Genomic DNA, 17,678 nt, shown 5'->3' on the forward strand with positions numbered 1-17,678 from the left:
GCGCGTTACAGAGCAGCTTACGGGATGGGGAGTTGCGCCGGTCCCCCATCGAATCCGCCGGTGGGGTGGATTATCAACGGGGGTCGGTGTGCCGGCCAGCCTGGATGTGGTTTTGAGGCGGTTTCCCACATTCGACTAGGTAAATAACGGGCTGGTACCCAAGTCCCACCTCAATTACACGATTCGCAAATATTCCAAAAATTTTCGCACTCTTTGGCATAGATAATACTGGACGCAGATACTTGCATATTGTCTCCCGGGGAAAAGGGCACCCGGCCACCCCTTAAATTAACCATGCCAAGTTCATAGTAACCATTGCGACCGCGCGTAGATGTGAGAAAAAGATAAAGTAAAAAAAAAAAAAGAAAACAAGAAGATTCTGAGCTACGTGATCTTCTGAACAGCCATGCTCAAATTACTGCAAAATTTTACCATGAGTCGACACAAATCGAATTAGCTCCTATACCCCACCGAATTTTATAACGAATTTCACTGCGAATGCCGCCGACGACTGGAATCAGCGCGGTCCTATATATGTGCGGGAGCATTATGCGATGGATTACAATATTGATCCGCGGACACAGATCAGTTCTCGGCTCGACTCAACTTGTTAAACAGTCTTAATAAGGGACGACAGCCTCGCTGTCATCCGCGACGCAGGCTTAAAATAGTCTCTGCCCGGTAATAAATGCTCTACGTTCAGAAAAAAATGAAAATCAGACAACATGTACACCGCTAACAGTCACTGTACCATCTCCAGCCGGTTTCTTGATATTTCAGGAGATACCTCTGCCCAGGCAAAATAGTATAAAGTTCAAAGCTACCTAGGTCGAGGTTCATATCAAAATCAAAAGACTTTAAGTTTCTTCAGGAACATACACAGTTCATTAGTACTAATATTACTGAATCGGAAACAATTTCCTTATGCTCTACAAAAGCCGGCCGCGGTGGTCTAGTGGTTCTAGGCGCTTAGTCCGGAACCGCGTGACTGCTACGGTCGCAGGTTCGAATCCTGCCTCGGGCATGGATGTGTGTGATGTCGTTAGGTTAGTTAGGTTTAAGTAGTTCTAAGTTCTAGGGGACTGATGACCACAGATGTTAAGTCCCATAGTGCTCAGAGCCATTTGAACCATTTTTTTTTGCTCTACAAAATATTATTTATATAGTCACGAAGCGACCTTTGGCTTCTTAGGAAAGGGACATTCAAGCTTTGCAGGACATCTGTTAACAGAAAGCCACCCATACGATATGGGATGCGGAAATATTTGAAATCAATAAACATATGACACAGTTTTAAATAACTAAACTCAATTTTCTTTTCCCAGTTTGTTAAATTTATTTTCGGTTATGCAAATATTATATTACAATTGTAAATTTAACTTTATTTCAACCACTCGCTAACAACTAGTACACCCGCCTCCTCCCCCCCCCCCCCCCCACACACACACAAATCGTCGGCTCTATCCCTCTCCTTCTCTCACTCATGCACCCACACGGTATAAACATCATAAATAGAAGTTAGTCTCGAACATATACTTTGTTAGCTTGGCAACATTTAAGTAAACAAAGCAAAGAATATGAAACACGTAATGGAGTCGCAATATTTACGTTTTTTAAAATAGTGTACGATGAAATAGTTGTATCTAGTGACAAAAGAACAATAGTCCACCACAAAAAAGACTGAGAAACATCGTGAACAGTGTGTGGAAGGCGAGAACACAAAGATGTGATTATATGGCAGTGATAAAAGTGGGCCGGCCGAAGTGGCCGTGCGGTTCTAGGCGCTGCAGTCTGCAGTCTGGAGCCGAGCGACCCCTACTGTCGCAGGTTCGAATCCTGCCTCGGGCATGGATGTGTGTGATGTCGTTAGGTTAGTTAGATTTAATTAGTTCTAAATTCTAGGCGACTGATGACCTCAGAAGTTAAGTCTCATAGTGCTCAGAGCCATTTGAACCATTTTTGATAAAAGTGGTAGTGCGACTTCCAGACCAGATGTGAGGAAACGCAGATTAGCAAATCGTAAGTAATTATTTTTTTACAAAAAAATTTCGAAGTGAACTGTTTAATAATCTAAAACTAACAAAACTGTATCGTTATTGATCCCACTGATGATGCCTTAGAACAGAAGAAGGCGAAATGCATATGGGATAAATAAAGTAACTAGCAGCAGGAAAAAGCAGCTTTATTTACAAAACAAGTAATTATTTTTCATTTGTTGTTAAATCTAACGATATTCACATGGTACCTTATTTTTCATTTTTAGTTGAATGTGATGGTGATTGTCAAAGAAAAAAAACTGAATAATAGCTCTTTGCTTGGAACGTACTTCCGTTACAGACGCCTTATTGAAGGCTATGTATAGAGCCGCCACCTACCGGAATCTCATGAGACTATAGGGGCTAAAGCGAGAATATCCCTCGATGTTCCTCAACAAATTCCGCATTTTTTCAACCGAAATTGACCGAGAAAAAAAATGTTGGATTACTTCCTGAACGCTCCTCGTCTTTCCTCGTGGCCCTGCTTTATGTAACATAGGTACAGGAACGGCTGTGAATGTTGTAAATGGAATACGCTAATTTCAGCAGCGGCACAGTAACACTTTTTCAAATGTGTGTGCATACTCATATTTAATTGAACAGATTTCTTGGAAAAAATAACCAGTTGAAAGGCTTGATACAGCAGTGGAGCCTGGCATGAGATCCGCACTTGGTGGCGTGTATACCGTAATGGTCGACTCCGGTCGCCTAGCCTTTCAGATTTCGCACATTTCCCGAATACTGTCGCGAAACTTTTCACCGCTGGCATTAACAAGTGTTGTATCACTCTACTCGTCTTTTCAAGAGCTTTCCATAGACATTAATGCAATTATACCGTTCCATTAAAACATACATCAATATCTCGGTTCATGCAAGAGTTGAGAGGATTAAACATAGAATAAAAATACATGCCCCTGTGCATACAATCATTTGCCGAAATACTCGTTTCGCATACCTTGAATCGTTCACCAAATGAAAGATTTCTAATGTCTTACGAGGCACAACCAGTATAAAATGGTTATTATCAAAGCTGTGGAGAACAGGTGAAAAACTTCTAATCACCACGTAATCCCTAGAAGACTTATGACTTGCATCTTAAAACCCGGTGGCGCTGCCGGCCAATTTTCCCAGTTTCTGTAAACTCATGGCAGCTCCTCAAATTGTTTCAACACTTTAAGTCTTCCTGTTAACCAAGCCTAAGCTGCCGAACGATTGGCTTTTGACTCCAGTGCCAGAAGTTCACTAGTCTTCAGCTGTCTCCATTAACAGCACTTTCCTGGAAAATGTTGTCTCCCTGCAAGACTTCTCATTTCGTTATTTCAGTTGGATTAGCTTCAGTGGCATGAAATGGGCGATGAAATCAATAAAGAAGCAACAACATGAAATAACCGTGACACGATACTCAGAAATTTCGAACGCCTCGAGGGCTAATGGAAGTTCGTGCCATACCTGGACTTCCTGTTTTTCGTAAGAAACTGGCCCTAACCATCAGGCTTTCTGAATAGCTTTCCCTGGCAACATATTTCCATTACGCTTCTTTAATGTATTATTATTATTATTATTATTTACTATTCAATGGTAATGGAAGAAGATCTGACGTAATTGGTAAGTCCCTAAACCCAATAGGTTTGGAAACCAATATGAGGGGTAGTCATAAAGTTTTAATTATCACCTCAAAAAAATTAAGTTACGTAATTCATTTGTTTGTGGTACGTGTCTGCAGTCCTGGTACATACTGAAATCACCGCGCCATAGTACAGTTGCACTCCTCTAGGAAAGCCAAAACAAAATGACACAGCCCATTTCCATCTTATCAATGGGTGCGCCATCTCGTTTTGGCACCTCTAGTGGCGTGCAATAGTATTGTGGCGAGCAGTTTTCAATGTGTACGAGGAGTACGTACTTGCATCGCAATCAGAATCCAAAAAACTAAAAAAGTAAATAAATTGTTAACTAGCCTATCTATTGGGTGGGTTTAATTCAGTGCTTATAATTAAACTGACTGCTGAATTTTAGTTATATTCTGAGTGCTGCAGTGTACGCTGTGCACATCACAGGACGCTGAAGTATCGTACGTATGCTCATAGATCGGTGCGCTCGTAGAGTGTGATGAAAAATAATAGTTTCTCTTTCTGCCACCAGGTGAAATCATAGCGCTGTAAGCAGTCAGAATACGAAATGCTTCCTATTTTGACATCAGTATGCTGTCTGCCACTTGTAGATTTCTTGTGTGAAGTGAATGTTGGGTAAAGGGTTCAGAAGGAGGAAGTTTTCCGTAGTAAACGAAATACCCATTGAGAGTAAGAGCATGTACTGCCGGTAAAGTTGTTTTGTCAGAACGGCGGCAATAGCAACGCTGCATTGCGAGAATATCGCCAGCAGAAACAGCTGCAAAGAGGCCCCATGTCAATAAATTCGATAAAGAATACGATCAAGAAATCTGAGGAAACACGTGTATCGGTTAGTGCAGCAGGGATAGGGAGACTGGCAGTTGTTGTTGAAGTTGCTGCAGATACAGCCGACCGTGCACCACCTGCCTCCAATTTTGCAGACAGTGCTCGAGCTGTGTCACGGGAATTGCCTCTCTGCTGGTTAACAGTTCGAAAGATTTTGTAATACATTTTACACTGGTATACCTACAAGATTCATAATGTGCGCCAAATGAAGTCCCAAGATAGGCTACAACGCCGTGACTTTGCCTTTCGTTTTTTGGCACGAATGGAAATGTATGACATGTGGTCCGGGAATATGCTTTGGATGGCCGAGACACATTTTACTCTGCACAGTGCCGCAAATGTACAGAAGTGTCGCACATGGGGTTCTACTCCGCTAAATGTTGCGCAGGAAAGTCCGTTGCACTTACTTTATGTGACTGTGTGGTGTCGTTTCACAAACTCCGTCATTGTCGGTCTGTTTTTCTTTTGGGGAGATGACACCTCGTGGGCCTGTTAGGTGTACAGTAACATTTACATGTTGTGAGGGCTTCCTTGTGCAAACACGATTCCAGCTTTGCACGAACGCGGCTGTGTCCACACAACTATTTTCATGCAAGACAGGTCGACACCACATGTCGCTTGCCAGATGAAAGATATGCTTCGAGAAACCTTCGGTAATGACTGCTTCATTTCTAGGCAAGATCAAGATCCCCCAAGCTAAATCCATGTGATTTCTCAACGATCGGGTCTATCAGGGATGTATTTGGACACTTTCTGATATGAAGGATAGTATAGGACGACATAATCGCTCTGATTACACTGAATATGGTGCGAGCAACTGTCGAAAATTAGGATTACGGATGCAGCATGCTGTTGATTGGGAGACCATAAGGAATGCATGTTGTAACTTGTGACCATATCTCGGTAAAAGTGCCAGAACCACCGTTATGTGCTTGATCGTTCCTCGCCTTTTCCTGCATTCACGCCACATTCTGACTACTTACAGTGCCATATTTTCACCCGGTGGTAGGCAGTGGAACTATAGTTTTTAGGTATACTCTCCTTGGGCACCAATTAATGAACATATGTATGATGTTTCAGAGGCCTGTGATAAATACAGCCCACGCTGCAGCACTCGAAACACTGTCAGTTTAATTATAATCACATGGTACATACAAAAAACACACCATAAAAAACTAAAGAACCTTAGTCCATACCATCAAAGACATACAAATCCCTCAAACTGTGAAACTGAACTAATTCGACATAAAAGGTCTATACACCAACACACAAGTTGCGGAAAAAACAGATACAATGAAAAATATCATACTTCAATACAGAAAAATATCTATCATGGCAACCCACTAATTCATATTTCTTCTATCACTTACCCTCTCTCAACATTAATTTGAATTTAATAAGAAATTTGATATACAAACAGATGGGGTTGTAATGGGCAACAGTATAGCACAAACGATTGCAGACATATTTATAAATGCAACAGAGGAGAAATTTTGTAGTTTCAACAGTCACTTACAGGGAAAAATTATACACTAAAGGGTAACAAAAAACTGGTACACCAGCCTAATGTCGTGTAGGGCCCCCCACGAGCATGCAGAAGCGACGCAGCAACATGACATAGCATGGACGATTTCTCAAGTAGTGCTGGACAAAGTTGACACCATGAATCCTGCAGGGCTGTCCGTAAATCCATAAGAGTATGAGGGGGCACAGCATCCGAGATACGCTCAACAATGTTCATGTCTGGGGAGTTTGGTGGCCAACGGAAGTGTTTAAACTCAGAAGAGTGTTCCTGGAGCCACTAAGTATCAATTATGGACGTGTGAGTTGTCGCATTGTCCTGCTGGAATTTCCCAAGTCGGTCGGAATGTACAATGGATGCAGGTGATCAGACAGATGCTTACGTACGTGTCATCTGTCAGAGTCGTATCTAGACGTATCAGGGGTCCCATATCACTCCAATATTACACGGCCCACGTCATTACATAGCCTCGACCAACTTGAACAGTCCCTTGCTGACATGCGGGGTCCGAGGATTCATGACGTTGTCTCCAACCCCATACACGTCCATATACTTTGAAACCAGACTCGTCTGACCAGGCAACATCTTTCCAGTCTTCAACAGTCTAATGTCGGTGCTGACAGGCCCAGGCGAGGTGTAAAGCCTTGTGTCGTTAATGGTTCGCACGCTAATTCTTGTTGATGGTCCAGCACTGCAATCTGCAGCAATGTGCGGAAGGATTGCGCTTCAGTCATGTTGAACGAGTTTCTTCAGTCGTCGTTGGTCCCGTTCTTGCAGGATCTTTTTCTGGGCGAAGCGATTTCAGAGATTTGATTTTTTACTGGATTACTGATATTCACGGTACACTCGTGAAATGGTCTACAGAAAAATCCCCATTTCATTGCTACCTCGGAGATGCTGTGTGCCATTGCTCGTGCGTCGACTATAACACCACGTTCAAACTCACTTAAAGCTTGATACCCTCAAATTGTAGCCGCAGTAACCGATCTAACAACTGCCCCAGATACTTGTTGCTTATATAGGCAATGCCGACTGCAGCGACATATTCTGCCAGTTTACATATCTCTGTATTTGAATATGCATGCCTGCACCAGTTTCTTTGCCACTTCAGTGTATATTACTACAGATAAGTACTGGATATCCTATTGCTAATAAATGGTATCAGTGCTGATGTCCAAGAAATATACCAAAAATTTTCACAACTTACATCCAGAAATAAACTTTGCCACATGAACTGAAACCAACTTCATTTATTTTCTTTACCTAAAAATAAATAAAATAAGAAATATACTGATCAGCAAACACTACAACATGATTAACAAAAATCCTTGTCATCTGAATGCACATAAATATGCAGTTTTCAAATCAGTGGTCAACAGAACTGTAAATTTGCCATTCGACCAATATTCAATACAAAAATAAATTATGACACTAGAATGCAAGCACAGAAAAATAATTTCCTCCGAAATATATTGCTCAGAATGCACAACCAACAAACAAAACCTAAAATTACAAACCATACATAAGGATACAACACTGAAAAAAGAACCTAAAACTATCACAAAAGTAATAGATGTGTCAACGAAATGTCTATGTCACATAACGAAGAAAATGAACGAACTTTTACATAAGACAAATGTAAAATTAGCGTTTCGCACGACCAGTAATCTGAAAACACGAATAAGATCAGGAAAGAACAAAATCTCAGAATTTTCGAACTCAGTAGTCTATAAAATTTCTTGTGAAAACTTTAGGTAATTCTGCACCAGGCAAACAGGAAGAAACATCAACATTATGTTCAAAGAACATATGACACCATGCGAAAGCAATCGATGAACTTTCTACCTACATCTTAAGAATGAAAACCACAAAGCAAAACACACTGAAAACTCTACAGAATTTACACAATGTATCTAAATGACGCACTATGAATATTTTGGAAAATTTTGAGTAATAAACATACGAAAATTTTCCCACACGACTTACTCAATGAACAAATTGCCCTGAAACACAAGCCCTACTCAGAACATTTTCTTGAAATTTTCGACCACGAGAAAGGATGAACATATGAAATCATAGACAACACATATACAAAAAATTCTTAACCACATAAAATCTCTGCAACAAACACGGCATCCCTGACTTTCAAAGATGAGAGAGGGAGAGAGAGAGAAGATTTTTGCTCTCCAAAGTCATAGTGCGTGGGCATAGAATATGTTCTGTAAGTCTGCAACAGACTCACGACAGCGATGTAAAATATCGTGAAAAAAAAAAAAGAAATATGCGTCGCAAGCGGCGTAAAATGAAAAGACCACATAAAGATTGGCCAAGTGCGAGGAGGACTCACACACTGACGGTTCAAAAAATTGGTTCAAATGGCTCTGAGCACTATGGGACTTAACATCTGTGGTCATCAGTTCCCTAGAACTTAGAACTACTTAAACCTAACTAACCTAAGGACATCACACACATCCATCCCCGAGGCAGGATTCGAACCTGCGACCGTAGCAGTCTCGCAGTTCCGGACTGAGCGCCTTAACCGCGACACCACAGCAGCCGGCTATCTAAGTACCCAACTGTCAAACATCTGTCAAACGATTGTGATGAAAATTTTCGTATTATAAAGAATACGTGATTATAATAATATTATTTCATAGCAGACAGCTCACAGTTGGTCTCTGGATCGCATATGATCGTCAAATCATCCTAAACCTAAGTAAAAATGTGTTTTATAAAAATGACGTTCTAGACGTATATACGACTCACTATTCACAACATCCGCACGTGCACTTGAAAATGGCATTGTAAACCGAAACAGGCAGCCTTGTTGTGCAGAGACCTCTAAATACAAGCAAATAAAGATTACATTGCGGCTACCGGAATTGACTTCTTATACAATATCGTATGTTTCGATTTAGCCCATGCTGCAGACCCTACTGTCAAAAAACTAAACAAAAAAATTACGTAACTTCATTTCTTCGAGGTGATGACTGAAACTTAAGCACTACTTCTCGTACTTATGAAGCCATGTGAGTGTCCTGCACTTCACGCAGAGTAAGGAAAGGTAACTCATCATCTAACAGGTTGCAGCCAATGTTGTGTGTACGGATAATTATTCCTACGCACTCTCATCTCAACACACATTACTGGTGCCACTTCAGCTGAGGAGTACGTTTCTAGCTGGTGCGTTAGTTCATAATTCGCGCCAACAATACACACCCACATTTACGTCTCCCCTAACATGTCTTCATCACCGCTTAGTACTGGAGATTCTTCTGCGCATGCGCCAGCCGTGTTGCTCAGTGCTGCCATCTATCAAAAATATGCTTAACTTCTGTTTGAATTGTCCTCATAACTGCACTGGAAATTAAGAATGTAAAACGAAACTGATTTCGAGGAACGGGTGGGCTCTGTCACCAGGTGCAATCAGTTCCCGTAGATGTGACAGAGAAGCGAGTAACGAATAGTGCGCCAGCGGACTTACCGGAGCGCCGGCAGGCAGTGGAACTGCCTAACCGCTTGCCGCGCTACCTTCCCACTGGCGCGCGCAAGTTGCACGTGATTGGAGTTGTGTGGCGCAGGCGCCTGCCTCACACAGCATTACGTGCGCCAGCTGCGTCTCCAGGTTGCGCAACCCTTGTGTATACTACCACGCTACTGACTGCCGTAGAGGTCGGCGGACAGCAGGTTCGCGTTGGCACTCCGTAGAAATACACAGAGCTGTTGACAGCTGATCTTACCCCCCTGACAGAACTGCCAAGGCTGCGCTGCGCCGCCCCCCCCCCCCCCCCCAACCTTCCCCTCCCCGCCCGTAACACTATCCACTACCTTCCTGCAGTTTGTTACGCTGTTTTAGCAGACTTTAAATCTTGTCAGTTGGTTTAATAAAAGAAACTTTATTGTAAAATATTGTTTAAATGAACTGTATTCATAAAAAGTATTGCACACAACAAATGAAGTGTAAGTTGCAGTAAATGTGTATGTATATTACTAAACGACTATCCCGGAAACCGGAACCCAACCAATTTGCAGGTTGCCCCTCTAACATCTACCAGGGGTTTAAAAATTTGATTTTCAATATTTCACCTAGTTACTGAAAGAATTTAAAAATTTAAAATGCTGTAATACTCATTAAAATGTATAATCTTATGTTAATAGTTTTAACATACTAAGCCACGTGAGAAACTGTGTATGTTTCTCGAGGCAAGGCAATTGACGGCACTTAAATGCCCAGACTTATTCAACCAGTAATTGAGAATTGGCGACTTCTAACAAACTTTACATACAATTTAAAATTAGGAGCGCCGGAACAAAACCCGGTATATCCACTTTTGCTGTATTCGCGTGTTTGTGCTGTAGGGGGGAGATACGTGAGGAAAAAATACATGCTGCCATAAAATAATTTTCAGCACAACGCGACATCAAGTGTTTTATGGTGTGTTTCTTCTTTTTATAGCTTGTGGAGCCATTTAGAGATCACTATTTGTTACTTTCTGTATTGACAGCAAATGCGGATTTATCGATTTTTGTTCCGGCGTTCCTCAAATCTTTTTGAATTTTTCCTCGGAGACACCCCCCACAAAAAAATGGCTCTGAGCACTATGGGACTTAATTTCTGAGGTCATCATTCCCCTAGAACATAGAACTACTTAAACCTAACTAGCCTAAGGACATCACACACATCCATGCCCGAGGCAGGATTCGAACCTGCGACCGTAGCGGTCGCGCGGTTCCAGACTGTAGCGCCCCCACAAAATGATGAAAGGAGAAAAGTTCATCACTACACTTCCGCTATTCTTACAGTAAAACGGCATCAGCAGGTATGACGTTTTAATTTATTACTTCTTTAGTACTAACACTATTCGCAATAGTTTGCAGACATTATCCACATACACCACTGAATGTACCTGCAAAATTATATTTTTGTACGACAGGTAGTTCAGGCGATATGGCATCATAAACATTGAGATGCGTGATAAAAAAGCTTCCGCTTAAAATATAGCGCAAATTTCCCAGTTTATATTCATGTAGTGTTTCATAATGAGAGATCTTAACGACTTCTGACAACTTTAAGCATAATTTCAAAACTTTCCTAAAATTTTCTCGCTAACATGCTTAAAGCAAATATTTGACACATTAACTCATTTGTAATCAGACGTTCGAAACGATTCTATACATAGGAGTTCGATTCGTTAAGAAATCTGGGTTTTACTGATAAATTACTAATTGTATAGACTTCCTAAACAAACTGAAAGTAACGTAAGACCTATATATTTCCGAGCGAGGTGGCGCAGTGGTTAGCACACTGGACTCGCATTCGGGAGGACGCCGGTTCAATCCCGCGTCCGGCCATCCTGATTTAGGTTTTCCGTGATTTCCCTAAATCGCTCCAGGCAAATGCCGGGATGGTTCCTGTGAAAGGGCACGGCCGACTTCCATCCCTGACCTTCCGTAATCCGATGACCTCGCTGCCTCGCTGTTTGGTCTCTTCCCCTGTATATTATTCTTTGGCTGCTACTATACCTTGGTTTTAGTATGACGTATAATACAGAAGAGATTTTACCTGAACCTCATAAATTATAAATAGTGTATAAATTATTAATTAGAAATTACATAAATGGGCTATAATTAAGAGTTGCGAAAATATACAGGGGCGTTCAATAAGTAACACAACACACTTTTTTTTTAAAGCAGGTTGGTTTTATTCAGGATTGCTATACACTATGTTATTCCCCACTCTTTTGGCTACGAAACTCTATTTTTCAACATAATCTGCGTTCAATGCGACGGCCTTACGCCACCTTAGTGGAAGGGCCTCCACATGGTACGCCTCTGCAGGTCGACGTGAGAGCCATCATCTACGTACTGCTTCCTGCGAAGTGCATCCTTCATTGGGCCAAACAGATGGAAATCGGAAGGTGCAAGGAAAGGGCCGTTCGGTGGACGAGGAAGAACAGTCCAGTGAAGTTTTGTGAGCCCCTCTGGGGTGCGCAGATTTGTGTGAGGTCTTGCGTTGTCACGGGGAATTTCGTTTGCATTTCTGTGGCGACGAACACACAGCAAGAGCCACAGCCGTATGCGGCAGGTCGGCACACGGCAGATCACACAGGCTTGCGTGATGTTGTTGCCATGTTGACAAGCGCCTCGCGTAACGACTCACCGTGCTTTTTTTGTTCGCTGCCAGCAGTTATAAAATAAATGTCGTGTGACTAGGGCCGCCCGTGGGGTAGACCGTTCGCCAGGTGCAAGTCTTTCGATTTGACGCCACTTCAGTGACTTGCAAGTCGATGGTGATGAAATGATGATGATTAGGACAACACAACGCCCAGTCTCTGAGTGGAGAAAATCTCCCACCCAGCCGGGAATCGAACCCGGACCCTTAGGATTGACATTCCGTCACGCTGACCTTTTTTTTCGATTTAGTTCGTTGCGTGCGGTCTGGGCGGACGTCACAAGACATCCGTTCAAGTTGATCGTTGATTCCTTGGCTCAGTTTTTTTTTATTACAGAGAGCACGAAGCCCTCTGACCGAACACGCTGATCTACCGTGCCGGCTACCACTCAGCTACCGGGGGCGGAGTCTAGCAGTTATGAATATCTGCGATGCTCTTGTTTTCTACCAAAAGAAACTCAATTACAGCTCAGTGCTTGGAACACACCTCCGTTACAGACGTCATTTTGAAGGCCACGTATAGCGCCACCATCTGTCACAACTTCTTGAAACTATAGGGGCTGAAGCGGAATATTCCACGATGTCCAATAACAAACCACGATGTCCTATAGCAAATTCTACATTTTTTCAAGCGAAACTGAAAGAGAAAAAAAAGTGATGTATTACTTGCTGGACGCCCCTCGTATCTTTCCAGGAATAGTGTTTTTATTGTAATTTTACTTTGCATTTTCTTGCTTTGAGAGAAACAAACTATTGCTTATATTATTGATATCAAGTTTAGCAGCTGAATCGTATTCTGTCGACAAGACAGTCAAATTTCTTTCTCGCTAAAACACAACACTTGCTTGAGCATTGAAGGCGATGACCAATGGCAAAACATACGTTTGTTTGCAGGAAGGTTGAACTTAAATGATTAGTGTATAATTGTCTATAGCCACAATGACCAACAACTCACTTAACATTATTGATTAGCCTTCAGTCCGGAACCGCGCTGCTGCTACGGTCGCAGGTTCGAATCCTGCCTCGGGAGTGGATGTGTGTGATGTCCTTAGGTTAATTAGGTTTAAGTAGTTCTAAGTCTACTGAACTGATGACCTCAGAAGTTAAGTCCCGCCTGCCGGAGTGGCCGAGCGGCTCTAGGCGCTTCGGTCTGGAACCGCGCGACCGCTACGGTCGCAGGTTCGAATCCTGCCTCGGGCATGGATGTGTGTGATGTTCTCAAGTTAGTTAGGTTCAAGTAGTTCTAAGCTGTAGAGGACTGATGACCTCAGAAGTTAAGTCCGGTAGTGCTCAGAGCCATTTGAACCATTTTGAAGGCTTATTATTGAATTATTATTGACTTGCGTCGCAGATCGTACCAACCAAAACTTGGGAGCTGCAAAAGCACTGGCTGGAGGGGCAAGTAAATTACACAATTATCCTCTCCACCTTGCTTCCACGACTGTCGGGTCTTATTCCAGTCTTCAGCCAACAGAAACTGCCAAAAATTGAAAATACATCGTCAGACAGCACATTTATTCAAATGGTTCAAATGGCTCTAACCAGTGTGGGACTTAACATCTGAGGTCATCAGTCCCCTAGACTTAGAACTACTTAAATCTAACTAACCTAAGGAGAAACACACATTCACGACCGAGGCAGGATTCGAAACTGCGACCGTAGTAGCAGCGCGGTTCCGGACTGAAACGCCTTGAAACGCTCGGCCACAGCGGCCGGCTGCACATTTGTTCAATACCTGCTCTCCGACGTTTGAGACCCTACAGTGTCGTACCGAAACAGCATCAAGAATTCCATTGTTGAAAATGTGCGAGTTGTGTAGCTGGCAGCTGTGTGAAATAGGCGCAGTGTTGTCACATTAACCACGTTATAATGACTGACGTCTGTCCGGTGGCTGTCGTTTATTTGTGATGCCGCTTGGATCAACTGACCCTGTAAAAATGGTAATGTGACAACATTCTGCGTCAAGGGCGCCCACTTCGGTAGGCAAGGGAGAGCCGCCCTCCCTAACTCTCAGGGTAAGGAAAAAAATTATATGTTGTAAGGTGTTTTTACTCCAGGAAAATGATTTAGAAGTCATTATTACGCAGGTTTTTAGCAGAGAAGCGTCTCCAACTTTTTTGTGCTACAAGTCGCTTCCAAAACATTAAAAATACCCCGTTCCCCTCTCTTAGAAACTATCGTATGGGCGCCCTTGGTCTGCGTATATAGCCGCGAGCCGAGGGAAAGGTTTCTTCTCCTAGACGGCGCACGTGTAGGAGAACCGACGTACCTCTTCCTGCTAATTCTTGAACCATCTTTTTCTTGTAATTTTGCGGTCAGTTTTTCGCCCTCTCTGTGCCTGTGTCACTGCTGCACGTCTATCTCGTTACCCCTTCTGCACGGCCTCCAACTGGATGGAATAAATGGTCATTTTCACTGTAGATGAAATACGACAAAATTATGGTTGGTAAACGTCGTGATTATGACGACGCATGCCCTTCCAAATTAAAATCATTTCACACGGGGCGTATCGGAACGTCAAAATATTCAAGAGTTAATTTGAGATGGCGGTATCCATACAGGCCCACAGCGGAACGTCAATGTCATGGTTTCTCCGGAAGAAAGTTTTGACGTTGACGTTGGTGAGGGGGACGTTCTCGTTGTCTGAGCAACATCCGAAATTAATGTATTTTCGTCGCACTCACTCTTGCTATAGTAATGGATTTCATGCTTCAGTGTCTTCGTAGCATTTATTTTAGTGTTTTGTTTTCGTATCGTGACGACTTGCATATTTCTGCCTATAGTGTTCCTCTACAAGACAGGACACATAACTGACAGCGAAAAAGTTTTAGGTTTTACATTACCTCGACAGATAAAAGCTTCTCGTATAGCCTATAGCGTGACGCGAAGCGCGCTAGCGTGGGAGACAAGAAGGTGCGCCACACCCGGATCGAATCAGCGCAGCGGATTTACGACTGTAGCTTGTTCACCGGTCAGTCTGCGGGTGGTTTTTAGGCGGTTTCCCAAATTCGTTTAGGCTGGTCCCCACTTTCAGCCTCAAAAAATATAGTGCACAAACGGTTCAAATACGATCACACACGGGACAAAGTTTGCACAATTCACAGAGAGATGGCGCATAGTTTTTTCCTCCCTTAGGTAAATCGTGAATACAGCGGAGCACGTACTAGATGGTTTGAATGCTGAAGACAAGAAAAGAAGGATACCTGAACAGAGAAACAGCCTATACTGTGTGTAAATAAGAAAATAAGTTGATGAAGCAATTTGTATTAACAAATCTTTTTTTAACAATAAAAAAGTCAGATCAGTTTAAGTTGAAGAACGGTTATTTTGAACGTTATTTGGTAATTAAAAAAAACTCTATGGAAAGGTAAAAATGCTCTAGGCTTTGTATTCAAAATATTGTTTGATGCGTATATCTCCTCTAGCAAACAGATGTCGCTGTTCTGCAATATTTGAATGACATTTTTTCTATTGTTTCCCTTCTGGGCAGTTTACCATACGAAGAGCATCAGTCTTGAGGTTTGCTTTGGCCATTAATAAACTTTATCTTTGCTAGTTCCTTAATTCTAATACCATATTCCGACTTTTTGTCCAACGAATGGTATCTCATAACCTGAATTTCACTGTTCAGTACTGGTCTAAGCGAAATGAAGATGTGTTGACGTTCCATATAGTGTGACCACGTCTCCATTTGATGGTGACATTTCCTGCCGTTCCGTTCTGTTGCCACCTGATGTGAACCCGCCTTTGAGATTTCTTATGATGAAACTAGCGTTATTAGGTGTCTGACTTTACCGGATATGTCCGGCGTTTTGCGGTCATGTCCGGCCAATTACATAGAAGTCGGAAATGTCCGGCTCTTGTTACGCTTTTTAGCAATGAAGTAGAGAATGCACCAATAGGCCCCGATCCAACTAACGGCGTAAGTGCGAGGAATAAGTATCACGAGGAGAAGGTGATAATCTAATTGGAATTACCAATATTATTGAACATCTTTCCGTTTTCCGTCACAAAAAAGAGATATTTGTTTATCTTGTTTAATGAAGAACTTTTAGTTTATTTTGACATAAGACTACCTTAGACAAAAGAATGAGGAATTAAGATCTAACACTTAGTTGCTATCACAACTGACAAACTGTAAGGCTGTTTACAGACTGTTTTCTTATTTTAATCGCTTTTAGTGTTTATCTTCCACTGATTGTGACTGATTATTAATAAGCCATTGACAATATCTAAGTAACTGTTTCTGTTTAAAATTATTAAATTTATTAATTCGGCTTTTAGGTAAAAATGTTCTGCAACGCTTACTTGAAGAGGGCAGCACATCACAGCTTAAACGATAATTATATTCTTTTATTTTTTACGACGCAATCACAAAATCATTTCACTACGCCGTAAACAGTATGGACCAAACCAGTGATTGGCATGAAATTGTCAGTAAATAAAAAACGATGACAAAGAACCATCATATGATCAATAAAATTTGCCAAGTGACTATCTACGTAATGATAAAAAAAAGATAAAATTACACCTAAAGGTACATATCTTTAACAGTTCAAGAATAGTTAAAAGTCTTATACAAGGTGATTCAATTAAGCCGTTCGTTTCAAATATTTCCTGAACAGCTTAAGACGTTGTAAATCTCTTTTGACTAAAGTGAATTGCGAGTAACTCGTCATTTATTGAAGTACAGAGTCTTTCAATAGCTGTATTAATTACAGAGATATCGGTATCAACTTGTCTTTTACAAATGGATCAATAGATATTTCTGGTGCTAGTACCGTAGTTCTAATGGAGGTGTATTCAGCGGTGTTTCACTGCTCAAAACCCTTCTAGTAGTTTCAGAGAAATTACAATATTTAGCACTTAGGATTTATCTGTTTTCAGTAGGAAATCAATTGCTGTGTTATAGGAGAAGTTTGTGTTACACAGTCAGCTGCTCCAGCTCGACGCGGCTAAGAGAGTCCACATACAAAAGCGGAATAGTCAAGAATAGTTTAATTTAAAACCGATTCTAATGATCCTTGACTGCATGTGATAGGATCGACGCCATCTGGAAGGGAAAAGAGTATGGCATCTAAGAATGATTCGCCATTCAACTACCGTTTGGAATGAACAACTTAGCTGAATCACTCAATATGGAAAAGACAAAGAGATAAATTTAGCTATTTTTTGAAGAAATAGAGATTTATGCTTCAAGGAAGAAGGTTTCATAATAAACTGCAGCACGAACAGAACGATTTCACAAACGATGCCCATTTTTTCATCTATGATGAGCTCGTCATTTGCCGCATTGCTGACATTCCGCTGTAACAGTGCCAGCCGTCATCTCCAGTGTTACAGGCTACGGGGAATTGGTGGCCTACTCGCTATGCATCATGACAGAAATGCAGCACCACTTGCAATTAATGTGCACCTCATTACGTTTTTACTAATGAACTTACGCGCAAATAATTATCGTTCCTCCTGTATGAAAATGCTATAGAATGCTT

The 17,678-nt window shown here is 41.8% G+C and overlaps 1 protein-coding gene across 3 annotated transcripts in view; it reads right to left on the reverse strand.

The window, feature by feature from the left end:
• Positions 1–17,678, reverse strand: part of LOC126298774 (1-acyl-sn-glycerol-3-phosphate acyltransferase alpha-like) — a 588,589-nt gene that overhangs the window by 277,351 nt on the left and 293,560 nt on the right. Inside the window, exon 1 of one of the 3 annotated variants that reach the window (XM_049990227.1) lies at positions 9,499–9,582. The exons of the other annotated variants lie outside the window; for them this stretch is intronic. The gene's annotated coding sequence lies outside the window, so the exon portion shown is untranslated. Of the gene's footprint in view, positions 1–9,498; positions 9,583–17,678 lie in introns of those variants that run through there. 3 annotated transcript variants of the gene reach the window in all.

The sequence above is a fragment of the Schistocerca gregaria genome, chromosome X (genome assembly GCF_023897955.1).
Source record: "Schistocerca gregaria isolate iqSchGreg1 chromosome X, iqSchGreg1.2, whole genome shotgun sequence".
Taxonomy (NCBI): Eukaryota; Metazoa; Arthropoda; class Insecta; order Orthoptera; family Acrididae; genus Schistocerca; species Schistocerca gregaria.